This window comes from Pinus tabuliformis, chromosome J, assembly GCF_031772625.1.
Source record: "Pinus tabuliformis cultivar Carrire ecotype Pingquan chromosome J, CPIR1, whole genome shotgun sequence".
Classification (NCBI taxonomy): Eukaryota; Viridiplantae; Streptophyta; class Pinopsida; order Pinales; family Pinaceae; genus Pinus; species Pinus tabuliformis.
Window position 1 is genome coordinate 493,387,794 of NC_142295.1, and position 13,981 is coordinate 493,401,774.

Genomic DNA, 13,981 nt, shown 5'->3' on the forward strand with positions numbered 1-13,981 from the left:
TGAACTAGAAGTTGAAAAGAAAAATACAAAGCACATTACTGAAATCCCAAATAAGCCAGATAATTCTTCTTCAGATCCCCCTGAGTTGTAAACTTTAATTCATAAGTTACAGGGGATTTCTATATCTCAATAAGATTCTGAGTTATCCCAAGGTAGTGTCACTTCTCATATGACCCCGTCTCAACGACTGACTAGAGCACAAAGTGAAAAGCTAGGAATCCCAGCAATTGATTTTCGTCTACTGAGTCGTAAGAAAGCTAGGAAAACACCAACATAATCTCACAGTGAGGTTTTATCATCATTTTCGTCTACCATCCCATCCATATCGTCACAAGGTCATCCATCCCTCAACTCTAGATCGTGGTTCATACAGGTATAGGAGCAACATCCTCCTCTACCCAATCACCTTCAACTACTGCCACACCTCCTCCTACTCATACTCCGACGATGGCAGGAAATCCACCACCAAGGCCATGGGCCAATCCAGGGGATGTAAGAATGCCTACGCCTTTATCTCAATTACCAACTCATCCTGAGAAATGGTTGCCCAATTTCAATCCTGACAATGGCCAACTAGCTGAGTAACAAATAAAATTTGTATGCTATCTATTAATTTGAATGGAGTAACAGAAGAGGACGCGGTTGTAATATTATTCCCCTATAATTTACAAGGAGCAGTAGGATACTGGTATTTTTCTTTACCAGCAGGTTCCATTAATAACTTGGATACATTTCAAGGTTAGTTTTTAACAAAATTTGGGGATGATACGTCAACAACGACCTTAATAAATGACCTCTCCAATTTAAAAGCCGAACCAAAGGAACCAATTAAAGATTTCAACTCTTGCTTCAATAAATTGTTGAACAAAATACCAACAACGTCTAAGCCTAGCCATGGAGTCCAAAATGAGTGGTATATTTATGCTTTACATTCAAATTCGACTATCTTTGTAGATAGATCTGCTAAGCCAACATTAGCAAAAACATGAGAGAGGCAATAGCTATAGAAAAGCATATCCTAGCCATAGAAAAGTAAAACGTTGTAGATGAAAGGAAGTCTAAAAAAGTGCCTTTTAGAGATGATCCTAAGAGAAAAGAACCGAAGGACCCATTCGACCTAGAATGGTTACAGAAAGTTTTAAAGACCATGTCCAACGAAATGGTTGATATAAAGAAACAAGTAGCAGAAACCTCTTCCAAGAAACTTTTTAAAACTTTTAAAAGGAACCCTCCAACCGATCCTAAACCTCCAAACTCTATAACAAACGCAAAATCAGAAGTGGAAGAGGAAGAAGTTTCAAACGAGGAACAAATCGATGATGATGAAGTCGTAGAACTATAAGGAATGTGGGACTTCATTCTTCCAGATGAGGAAGATCAAGATGCATTACCTATTGCCACTAGAAGTAGAAATCAACTTGATCCTCCACAATCCAGTGATAAAAGGAAAACCCCAAGTCTGACTCCTAAGGATAAAATCGTAGGTAAGAAATCCTCACCAAAGTCTCCTCAGACAAACCCAGTCCAATCTGATTCAACACCTTCATCCAAAATGCTTATCATCTCAGATGAAATGGAATATAACATTGTTGAATATATGAATAAAACTAGAGCAAACATTACTCTTCACGAGCTCAGTAAATTAAAACATCAACAGAAATTACTCTTAAAAGAGCTAAGTGTAGTACCTACTACGCCTCTTCCTGTCACTATAATTTTACAAGCTACTCATTTAATGGGAAGACCTCCGACTAGAATTTCAAATAAAGTCGATCCAACTAAAATTTCCCTAATTGGCAGAAGATCAAAATCCCACACTCCACCATTTCTCCTTACTTTCGAAGTTTTCAATAAAAATTTGCATAACTGTCTGGTGGATTGCAGTGTATCATCTAACATTTTACCTAATACAGTTTGTGCAAAGTTAACTGTACAACCTCAGAAATTTGTAGTGCAAATAGTATAGCTAGGTCGGTCTCAATTCGAGGTCATAGGTGAAATAAATCAAGTAACCATAAGGATTTTGTCAAATCCAAAGATATGTCAAGTTATCGATATACTTGTAGCTGACATTCCTGAATTCTATGGACTAATCCTCAGTAGGGATTGGTTAGAAAAGCTTCATGGTTACTTTACGACCGATTGGTCTCATATGTGGCTCCCCTACAATAGCAAACCAAATCAGATCAAGGTTGAATGAGAAAAACATCAAAAGTATATAATGACAAAGTTATAAGGAGAAAACAAGTCTATAGCGTATAGCAACAACATAATCATAAACTATTTTGTTGATTCATTCTTAGCGAATTTCAACACTCATACTTCACCCTTTTTGGAAAATTTCGTTTTATCTCAGATAGAAAATTTCTCTCAAACTGACACTTCTAGATGCATAAATTTTGTAGAAAAACCTATAAATAAAACCTTGTTTCAGAAATTATTTTTCGATGGTTCTAAATCCAATGATGGAGGAGGAGCAGGTTGTATATTAGTTAGTCCAAAAGGATAAAAAACCATGTTAACATGTAGACTTGAATTCTATTGCACAAATAAAATTGTTGAATATGAAGCATTGGTTTAAGGGTTATACAAAGCAATCGGGCTTAATATTAAATACCTGCAAGTATTTGGAGATTCTGAGATTATTATTAAACAGGTAAGAAATATTATACATTGTCTGTCAAGACACTTGAAACACTATCAATTTTTAGTACAAGACCTTACTCACACTTTACAGCATTTAATATTTCATCTTTTCCAAGACTCCAAAATGCTAGTCCTGATCTCCTTGCTAATGTAGATTGCAAGCTTATTCCATCAGAGGATTATATCCCAAAGAGATTCTGGATTGAATTAATCTTTAGACCCTCTATTCCTAATAACATTACCAATTGGAGAGTTTTCAACAATGACCCTGATATTGTCAGTTTTCTGACTTTAGAAGGCTCTTACAATAATCAGATAAATGATGAAGACCAACACGACAAACAACTGGAACAAGAAAACAACAATAACACTATACCAAAATCCGTAGTCAAATTAGAGGACCTATATGATTTAAAGGATAGATTTAAACGATCCACCAATTCAAAACTCCAGAGTTCAACTCTAAGATATGAATTAGTAAATCTGGGAACGGACATGAAACCACAGAACATCAACCTAGGTCTTGGCCTAACATCGGAGGAAAAATTAGCTCTTTATCAATTATTTAAGAAATACAAAATTTTCTTCGCTTGGAATTAGGATGATCTTAAAACCTATGAATCTTCTATTATCCAGCATACAATTCCTATGCTTTCCAATGAAAATCCTGTTCAATAGAAATTGAGGAAAATCCATCCTAATTTGGAAAGCCAGATTAAATCTGAGTCGAACAAATTACTAAAAGCCAAGATTATTTTTCTTTTTAGGCATTCCATATGGGTCTCCAATCTCGTCCCAGTCAGAAAGAAAAACGGTGATATTCAGATTTGTATAGACTTTAGCAACCTCAATAATGCTTGCCAAACAGATAATTTTCCACTACCACGCATGGAACAGATATTACAATTAGTCGCAGGGTCTGAATTAATGTCCTTTTCAGATGGCTTTTCAGGGTATAATCAAATCTTGGTCCACACGAATGATGCTTAACAAAAGATGCCATTTGGGCTAATAAATTTTGGTGCCACGTTTCAAAGAGCCATGGACATTGCATTTAAAGAATTAGTAAACAAATCAGTGTTAATCTACTTAGAAGATATAATAGTATATTCTAAAAAACACAGTAATCATCTTAGAGACTTGAAACAGATCTTTCAACGTTGTCAAAAATATGGAATCTTGCTTAATCCAAAAAAATCTCTTTTTGTGTTAAGTGAAGGAACACTACTTGGATTCATAGTATCTAAATCCGAAATCCATATTGACCCAAGGAAGTTTCTGAGATATCCTTACCCCATAATAAAAAAGTAATGCAGTCTTTCCTTGGTCAGATCAAATTTGTTAAGAGATTTGTCCCTGACTTCTCAAGAATCGTGTCACCTCTCCAAGCCATGATAAAGAAAAAATCTCTCTTCAAATGGGGTCATGCAAAACATGAAGCGTTTAGTTTGATAAAACAAGCAATTATAAATGTCCCATCTCTAGCAACTCCAAAATTTTCTGATCCTTTCAATATATATACATTCGCCTCTGAGAAATCATATGTTGCCATACTCACACAAGCGAATCAAGATAAAGCCAAAGCCCCAATTGCTTTCTTCAGTTCAAACTTGCAAGGAGTTGAATTAAATTACTCTGATGTTGAGAAATAGGCTTATGTTGTTTCAAAGCAATTAAACACTTCAGACCTTTCCTTCTCAAAACTCACACCAAAATAATAGTACCATTTCTAGCGGTAAGAAATATTTTGGTACAAAAAGATGTGGGTGAAAAGAGGGAAAATTGGGTCACAGCCCTGCAAGAATATGGAACTAAAATTAAACCAACGAATATCATAAAAGGTCAAGGTTTTTATAGGATGTTGGTAAGAGCATCGCACATATCAGAAATGTAGTCTCCAAACAGTGAAGTACAATTGTATGAGGTAAGCCTAAACGACTCTGAATCAAGGTACGCTAATATCATGTCATACTTAAAAAATGGATATAATCCTCCACATTTGAATCACACAAAGAAAACGGCCCTGAGGCTAAAAGCTAAACAATATCAAATTTTCAATGATGTACTCTTTAGAATGAATTATGATTCTGTTCTCCTTAGATGCCTCGAGAAATCTGAAGCAGGAAAGGTATTGCAGGAACTTCATGACGAGCCAAAACATGGACACTATGCAGGAGATGCAACAACACATAAAATCCTACATGTTGGCTACTACTGGCCAACTCTATTTAAAGATGCAAATAGCTATGTAAAGAGATGTCAGATTTGCAAAAATACTGCTGGAAAACAAAAGAATCCATCATTTCCATTATAGCCAGTCAACATTGATCAACCATTTGAACGGTGGGGATTATATATAATAGGTGAGATCATTCCTCTTTCTTCTAAATAGCATAAATACATCCTTACAGCTACTGACTACTTTACAAAATGGGTACAATCAGTTCCACTCAAGACAACCAACTCTGAAAGTATCATCGAATTTATAGATCAATTCATAATCAACATGTTTGGCTTGCCTTCTGCTTTAATTTTTGATAATGCATCCTATTTCTCAGGTAATGCCATGACAGATTTTGCTCTCAAAAGAGGTTTTAGACTCAAATATTATGCTAATTATTATCCTCAAGCAAATGGGTTAGCCGAATCAACGAACAAAAACCTTATTAGAATTATTAAATGGACTATTGATCAAGATCAAAGGAACTAGCATAAGTCTTTAGTATATGCTCTCTGGGCAGATCGAATAACTCAGAAAACCTCCATTGGCACTTCTCCTTTTAATTTAGTTTATGGGAAGAAGTGATTTTACCAACAAATCTAGTTATTCCTTCTCTAGCCTTAGTTCAATTGATTAAAGAAACCCCTTCCTCATCCTTGCAATTAAGACTATTGTAGATTTTTAAACTTGAAGAGGAACGAGAAAAGGCCAGAATTACCCACGCACATCATCAACAATTAGTGAAAGCTTCTTTTGATTCAAATTTAGTGTCTAGAAAAGATTTTCAACTTGGAGACTTAGTATTAAAATGGGATAAAGCCCATGAAGAGAAAGGCAAGCATACTAAATTCCAATGGATGTGGCTCGGACCATTCTAGATTGTTAAACTCATTGGTCCATCAACATTCATGTTACAAGATTTAGCAGGGAAAAGGGAATCTTTACCTATTAATGGACAGATCCTAAAAAAATATTTTCCATAGAAGATGATCTCTTCTATTTTTATGTAAATTATAGTTTTAGTTAAGTTTTGTTTTGATAATAAAACAAGTTGAGAATGTTCACTTTTGGTTTCCACGAAAAGAATAGTGTCTCATTTCAATTTTGTTTTTTCACTTGTATAAGTGGGAGTGGTTATGAAAATTATTCTCCATTGATAAAACATATGGGTAAGTTCTATTATTTTGAAAATGTTTACCTGTTCTTGTGTTTCAACTATCTAAGTTTTGATTAGAATCAACCTTAGGAAGAAGCTTTTGTTACATCAGTCACAAAAGGTACGAATAACTAAACAAAGACTCTCTATGGAAAAGCTATTTTTAAATTCTACAATTGTCATCCAAGTGAATTCTTAAGGAACCCATGACTCCCCCCCCCCCCACCCAAGGAATTTGCAAGATTCAAAGAGTAATCCAATTATACACTTTAAACCTAAAGAATAAAAGGTGTCATCAAGAATCAGCTTATCATGATCATAAAGATTATAACTAACTGACATTGCCATACTAAATATCAAAATAGGGTAATGGCTCAAGATTGTTTCAATCCAAAGACAAGGGGTCTCATCAAGAGCCAGATTGTCCAGTTAAGTTATAAGTCAAGTGAATGGCACTGTCAATTTTTGGCACCAAACCAAAACATTGTTTTTGAGAGATAAAAGAGAAATAAGAAAAGAAAAATCAATGTGTATATGAGGATTTATCTTTGAAAATTATATTCTTCTTAAGTGGGACACTAGATCATTGTTGGGTAACAGGTAACCTTGTCGAGGCTATGAATGCCTGCTAGCAGGAGAAGCTCTACCTAAGACAAATGAGTACACCAAAAATTATCTAAAGAGATGTTTTTGTTTTTATCTTTACAACTAAGTGATGACTGATGTGAGTAAAATGCTTAACTTTGGGAAGAAGATAATCAGAATAAAGATAGGTAGAATAAGATATTGTTATTAATAAATAGAACTATTTACCTTATATTTCGTACAATGAAGTTTCATTTTCAAAACCATCTCTATTTTGGAACTTTTAGAAAATACCAAAAACCCTCAAAGATAACTAGCTCTTCCAAGTGAAACTCCAATTGTTGTGCCTATCAACAACCCCCCCATTTATTAATGTTATTACTAATACTAATAAATGGGGCCCTTCCAAAAAAATCAAATCTTAGCATTTAATCATTCCTTTCTTGTTTTTAGAATAAAATAAAATGTCAAAGTGGAACTTGCTAAAACATGGAAATTTACCTTTTCATACTTTAAGTGCATAAAACTTCACAAACGATGAGTTTCTTATAAAAAGTGCTACATGATCTAAAAGCCTCAGAACAGCTTTATAATAGAAGTTGTGAATATTAAAGTAAACCTTTAAAAGACCTACTTTAAAATGATTATTCTTGCATCACAAAATAATTATGGCGGACCTCCCTTATAAAAGTTACCCCTTGAAAATGTGATCCGCGAAAATGTGAGATCATAAAATCCTATAACTTTATCGCATCAGAGTTTCAAACACACGGTGCTACTTGATAAAGCATAACAAAATATCACGAAATACGATAACATCTCGCAAATTACATATCGCAGCAACTCATATGGCGGTTGTTTTTAACAAAAACAATTTTTGCGATATAGCTATCTGCGATATTGTGAAAAAAATCACAAAATTTCTTTTATCACAACTCAAAGGGCTTAGGGTTTTAGGAGAGTACTTTCTGACTTTCGATGCAAAGTTATGAACATTAAAGTTAAGTATAATAGTTCATTAGTGGTCATTTATTAAAAGAACGATTAGGATTAGTCTAAAGGACCCTTTGACGCAAGTTGATATCTTTTGATGTGATTCAAAATTAAAGACCTTCCGTCACCTTATTTTCATCCTTCTATTTATTATTTCTACATTCACTATCATTTTTATCATATTTTGCTCTCTTCTTGCAACTTTTAGGATGAACACCCTGAACACAACATACGAAGAAATGGTGAAGAAAGGAAAGGCAATCGTTTCTGAAAAGTCTGAAATGAACCCATTGTTCATAGACACTACCTGTAATCGGGATGCAGGGACATCTACGTGGTAAACTATGTATTAGTTATTAGAGGAGGAACAACCGATAATTATGGAAGTAATAGTTACAGCGGATGGAAGCGACTCTTCAGATGCTTCTTTAACTGAGCTTGCATGCTCAATTTATCACCGCATTGCTGCAAGGCCATAGATACTCCCTTACATCGACATGTTAATTGGATTATAGATGATGCAGACACATCTAATAGAGGATTCAAGATGGCAAGCCAGGAATTCATAGGGTCATTTACTCAGGACAACTTGAGGCTCATGTACCATTTTCCAGAACCCCAGGCCATCTACAACAAGTAATTTGTCGAGAAGTTTGCCAAGGAGAAAGAAGACTTGGCAGAATGCAGAAGCATTGGTAAAACAATGAGGAAAGACTCAAAAAGATAAAAACGGTATGTACACCACTGGTTCTCTTTGTCCCCTTACTATTTTTCCATTTCTATTTTATGTACACTATTTGGTAAACCAGACAACAACAAATTTTCATCAGAATGGTTGCCCCTAGTGGATGCAGCTATCAATGCTACAATAATGAATTGGGCCCAAATCGTGTCAGAGAATTTAGCCACTGCAATTTTAGAATACAGAAGAAAAAGAAGCATTGCTTCGAGGGTTTACCCTCCATTTTATATGAGTGCCTATGTTATGGACGATATTTGTTTTGTTTCCAAATTTCCTGTTATGGAATGGAAGTGGATGGTTAAAAATCCACTTCTCATTCAAATTTATCACAAAGTCATGTGGGAATCAAGTTTCGTGCCACATTTCTTCAAAATTTGTCACAGAGTTATACTCTCGATTCATAAATGGATCTACAATAGAGATGCCCCAAGGTTTTCCCAAGAAGCTAAGGTAGATATTCTCCACGTAGCGAGATGGTTTGGGGAAGCATTATTCAAGTATATTAGAGTGTTTGGCAGCATTGCTTCACCCCATGTGCTATCTTTTTATGTCCCAGAGAAACTGATGGCTTGGGAGATAGCCTATCAGACCTGTGACAAGGGGAGGATAAGAAAAGTACTAAAAGATTCCAAGAAGGTCATTTGGTCTCAATTTCCTTAACATGCGGAGCATTTGCATTGCATGACTTAGGTCATGCTTTCAAAGAAGTTAATAATGTATTATCTTTACAACTACCAAAGTTCCCGGAAAGGCAATATGATCCCTTTGGTATTCTAAACGATTTTACTACAACGGTTAAAATAAAAGTATTTTCCCATGAAAATTATTCCTTTGATGATGTTTTCCTGCAAAAAAACACCTTCAAAGAGGTTCATCATACAACACAAATTCTTTTCGACCAAGAAGGTCTCCAAAATTTTGATAATTACAGAAAACAGAGGTTATCTAAGGTCCGATTGGACCAATTACTCATCGAACCAATAAGATATCCTAATCCTGGTGTTAGAATAATTGAGGACTCAAAAGAAAAATCCAAAACAATTTCTGAAAGAGAATCAGCAAAAAAGTCTAGCAATCAATCTGAGAATGAACGCAAAAAGAGCAAGGAGTCAATAAAAGACACAGCTCAGTCTACAACAAAGTCTGATTAGCAGACTATGTCTGTAAAACAAGTTGAAGCCTTAACTTCCCTTACAAAACAAGCAAAGCCACCCATAATTCATCTAGAAGGGGAATGGGAAAATTTTAATAAGATACTTAACATAGAATAACAAAGAGCAGAGCCACCAACAAATCCAAAAGAGACGACCATGGAAATGGTAACAAGAAGGGCTGTCAACGCTCAGGAAACAGAGCAAATTCCCATTACTCGCTCATCTGAGATTGTACTAATAATAGAGGAAATTCCTCCTCTAGATGTATTCTACAGCCCTCAACATAAAGTCGTCGTTAGAAGGAAATGAAAGAAAAGAAAGTTGTATTATGTGCTCGCTCCCAAGGATGAACCTCTAGATGTTCTTTGGAAAGACCCCTCTACAGATCCATCAGCAAATCTCACTAGGCTCTCACAGGTTGCGGGTGCATACGTTTCAGCAACTATTGACAAGGCAGCATAGGTATAATTGCTGCTTAAAGAAAAAGAAGATAGGATTTTGTTTTTTGGAACAACAATTACAACAAGTCAGCATCAACCAACAAGTGGAAATGCCGTTAGAAAAACTTCACCGATACTTTCAACAAATGTAGTTGGCACATCAGAGCAGTTTAGCTAGTAAAGAAGAACAATTACAGAGTATAATATAACTGCATAAAGATGATCCCAAAATTGGACAGTTTGTCACAAAGGCACTTGGTCTCAATTCCCAGCTCTTGCAACAGAAAAAACTACTATGCCAGAAGATTTCGCAGTGGAATTACCACTATGAAATGAGCGATAATATTACAAATCAAGTCATGGAATTACGACTTGAATATGATTCAATTTTTAAGAAAGTCTCAGACTTCCTAAACTGGAAAAAATCCGAAGAAGGGAAAAGAGTAGACATGCCCAAAATTGATGAATTGCACAAAGATATTTTATTTGCAAAATGGGATTCTTGGCTAAGGGAGGCAGAACAGGCAATGGAGGATGCAGTGGCAGTAGAAAACAGTGTCATCGAATGTGTAAATGGAAATCTACACAAGGCTAATTTGGTAATAGAAACCACCCTTGTCTTTCTTCCAAAAGCACAACAGCTTCAAGTAGTATGGAAACAAGCAGCATAGGAAAGGGCATATGCAATTAAAAAAGTAAACAAATTGAACTCGGAATCATACTGGCAATACCTAGTGAAACCACACATCCAATAGATGACCCTGAAGTGCCTAATGGCTTCCGCCAATAAGATAGTGCCAGATCTGACCAATGTCGTATTTGCAGGACAACTAAAAGCTGAAGTCAGCCAACCGACACTCTTAAAACCGATGCTGCATATTTGCGATCTAAAGAATCAGATGCAAGATTAGTCATAGATACATTTTATTTTTGTTTTTGTTTATTTTTGCTTAAAATGAGGCAGTCCGTTTAAACCTCCTCATCTATTTTTGTAATATTTATTTTTAGATTTCATAGATTAGTATTTAAACCCCTCTCATGCATTTAGAGAGGGGTCCAGAGTTTTATCAAAAACGTTCTTCAGAATGTGCATCATGCCCCCACTGAGGAGGTTTTGATAAAATTATTGGAATGAATTTATTTTCTATTTGAGTTTAACATCTGCTACTGAAATTGCACTTTTGTACTCTTAGTTGATGTTAAGTGATTTGAGTATAGATCAATATTGTTGGAGCTCATGAGTAGTACGTATTACGAATGATACTTTTATCTCTTAATGCTTTTTACTTCTGTGTCAAGCAATAAATCATTTTTAGTTATTTATGTATGAATGTTTAAGTGTTTAGTTACCATTATTGCACTTTTGTATGGTGATGACTTATTCTTTATGCTAAATATGTGAATGACTCTTTATGTGATATATTTCTCATATTGTTTCAGCTAACTTTTTATATGAAATAATCATTCTTAAATGGATTCTCTTCTTACTGTGATTGAATGATCTTCATTATCAATCACTTTCATAAATAATTTTAGATCGCATATGTAAACGTTACTCCAGGGATAGTTTTAAAGTTAGATGTTTTCTTTGATTATGATAGATTTAATATGATAGTTAGAAGATAGATTAGATTTAGAACAAATATTCTCCCCATAAAACCCCGAAAAGAAAAACATCATCCTGTTAGTACAAACATCATAAATATATTGGGAAACTGGTCCCATCATCCCCAGTCAGAGCCATTATTCCAAACGGAAAAGGAGTTGTCCCAAGGTCCGAACCGGGTGGTTATCCCCCTTGTTGGACTCCCAATTTTTTGAGCCTTCAACACACTCCTGCTTGAGGGAATTTTCCCTTTTATGATAGCGACATCACCTCTATGTACATCATCACTATTGACAGCACTTAATGTAGCGGCCTACACCATCTTGACACTAGGGCCCGGAGATGTAGTCCTATGTGGACGAACTCCATTATCAATGACTTATGTTTTTATGTTGATGATGATTGTCTTGTTCCTCTTCTTTACAACATGAATATGCATTCATTAATGTTCTTTTAAAAATGAAATTTAACACATCATGAAATTAAAAGGTCTTGGAAGGGTCCTTCATCACACCCAGACCTGGATCTAGTGGTATCAGAGCAGTCTTTGCGTTGATGTGAATTGTAGCATGAACAATGGAACCTGCAGCAACAAAGGAATAAAAAGCGATGTATGAGACCATGTTCAACATTTACAAAACGGTAGAAATAATGTATGAAACTCTATAGAAAGAGACAGGAAAAGGAGCAATTGCAGCTTCAATTACAAGCCACAGAAGAGGCCATGGAAGAACTGAAGCAAAACAAACCTTATCTTCAAAGGGAGAACATTGAATTGCAGATGTGGCTACATGAAGAGAAAGAGGAGAAACAAAGTCTGCTACGACAACTGCAAGAAAAGTACGAGGCCTTGGAAAAGCTACAACATGACCCATGTGAGGTAAAATGTAATTCTCCAAATTCATGTATGTTTTCTAATGATGATTTTGCTGTTTTTGAAAATCACACCATAGGAATTGGCTACAAATTGTTGAAGGTAATGGGGTATGAAGGAAAAGGCTTGGGCATCAATGGCCAAGGAATCATCAACCCCATCAAAGTAGAAGAATTACCCCATCAGGTAGGACTTGGGTATGTCAGAAAGGAAGTTGGGGAATGCGCTGAGACAACTAGTGAATCACCACCAACAACAGATGATGAGAAACCCTCATCAATTCTCTCCAAATCAACAGAGGAGGTAAAAGATGTTGATTTCCTTTCAGTTTCATCATCACATAGTATGATTTCTATTGGAGATGTGGAGATCCCAATTACAGGGACAAACATGAGGCTCCTTACTAGGATGAAGCACGAGAAGGAATAAAAACTTGGTGTCGATAACCAATGCATAACTCAACCATTGGAGGTTATGCAGAGATCTTAATTTTTAGGCTTGAGATACACCAAAGGAGAATGTTTGAAGGTACCATATGCTTCCGAGACATCGTCAAAATCATCGAGGAAAGAGAATGATCGGAACACATCCCCATCATCCCAAGGCAGTTTCCATTTGCAAGGAAAGATCTAAGGAAAGCTCTCATCGCCATACTTACACCAGAGACAGCAAGGGAAGGTATAACCACTTTCGATCTTTGAATGTTCATTTCGATTATGATCATGTTGATAATAATAAACATGGCATAAAAAAACATGCACCTTTTATGGATTACATAACCATACATTTTCTAAGTGTTGGAAAAGAATGGCAGCACACAAAAGGATGAGGCATGAAAGTCCCTCTCAACAACATAAAAAGAAACAGTTAAGTAGATATGGAGGAAGAAAACCTACTACAGTCATTGCACAGAATTGGCCATCACAGAGCCACTTTTTGGAGGCTCCATCGAGAGTAGCACCTTAAAGAGAAAGCGTCGGTGTGTGAACCAGGGGAAGCAGTTGTTTCACAAGTAAAACCGACACAAGGAGGTGACGCATTCACCTTGATAAGTGAAAAATGGTTTCTAGACATGTTGTCATTTCATGGTTGTTCTTTTGTAAATCATTTGTTTCACTTTAAAATGTAAAAGTGATGATGTGTTTTCCATCACTTGTTCGGCAACAATGATGTGTGGTCTTATTTTGGAGTCACATTTTACACTCTGAAAGTGATGTTATGTTTCCATCACTTGTCAAAAAAAATAGTGTTTGGAATTATCTTTGTAAATCATGTGTTGCAGCGATGATGTGTTTTCCATCACTTGTTGAAGCAACAATGATAGGTTGGCCTTGTTGTCATAGCTAAGGTCTTGCATCCATATTGATGTAAACTTGACCACCGAGTATGTGTCATAACCTCATGGCAAGTGTGGGACGTTTGGGTTATTAGTTGGTCATAAAATTCAAGCATGTAATTTGCAAAACAATGTACTACAGGCTACATAGGTAGCAGATGTTGGCTTGTCGCTTAAGGCTCTGAAGAACAAAGATGAAGGAGATGGAAGTGAGACCTTTTCAGGATG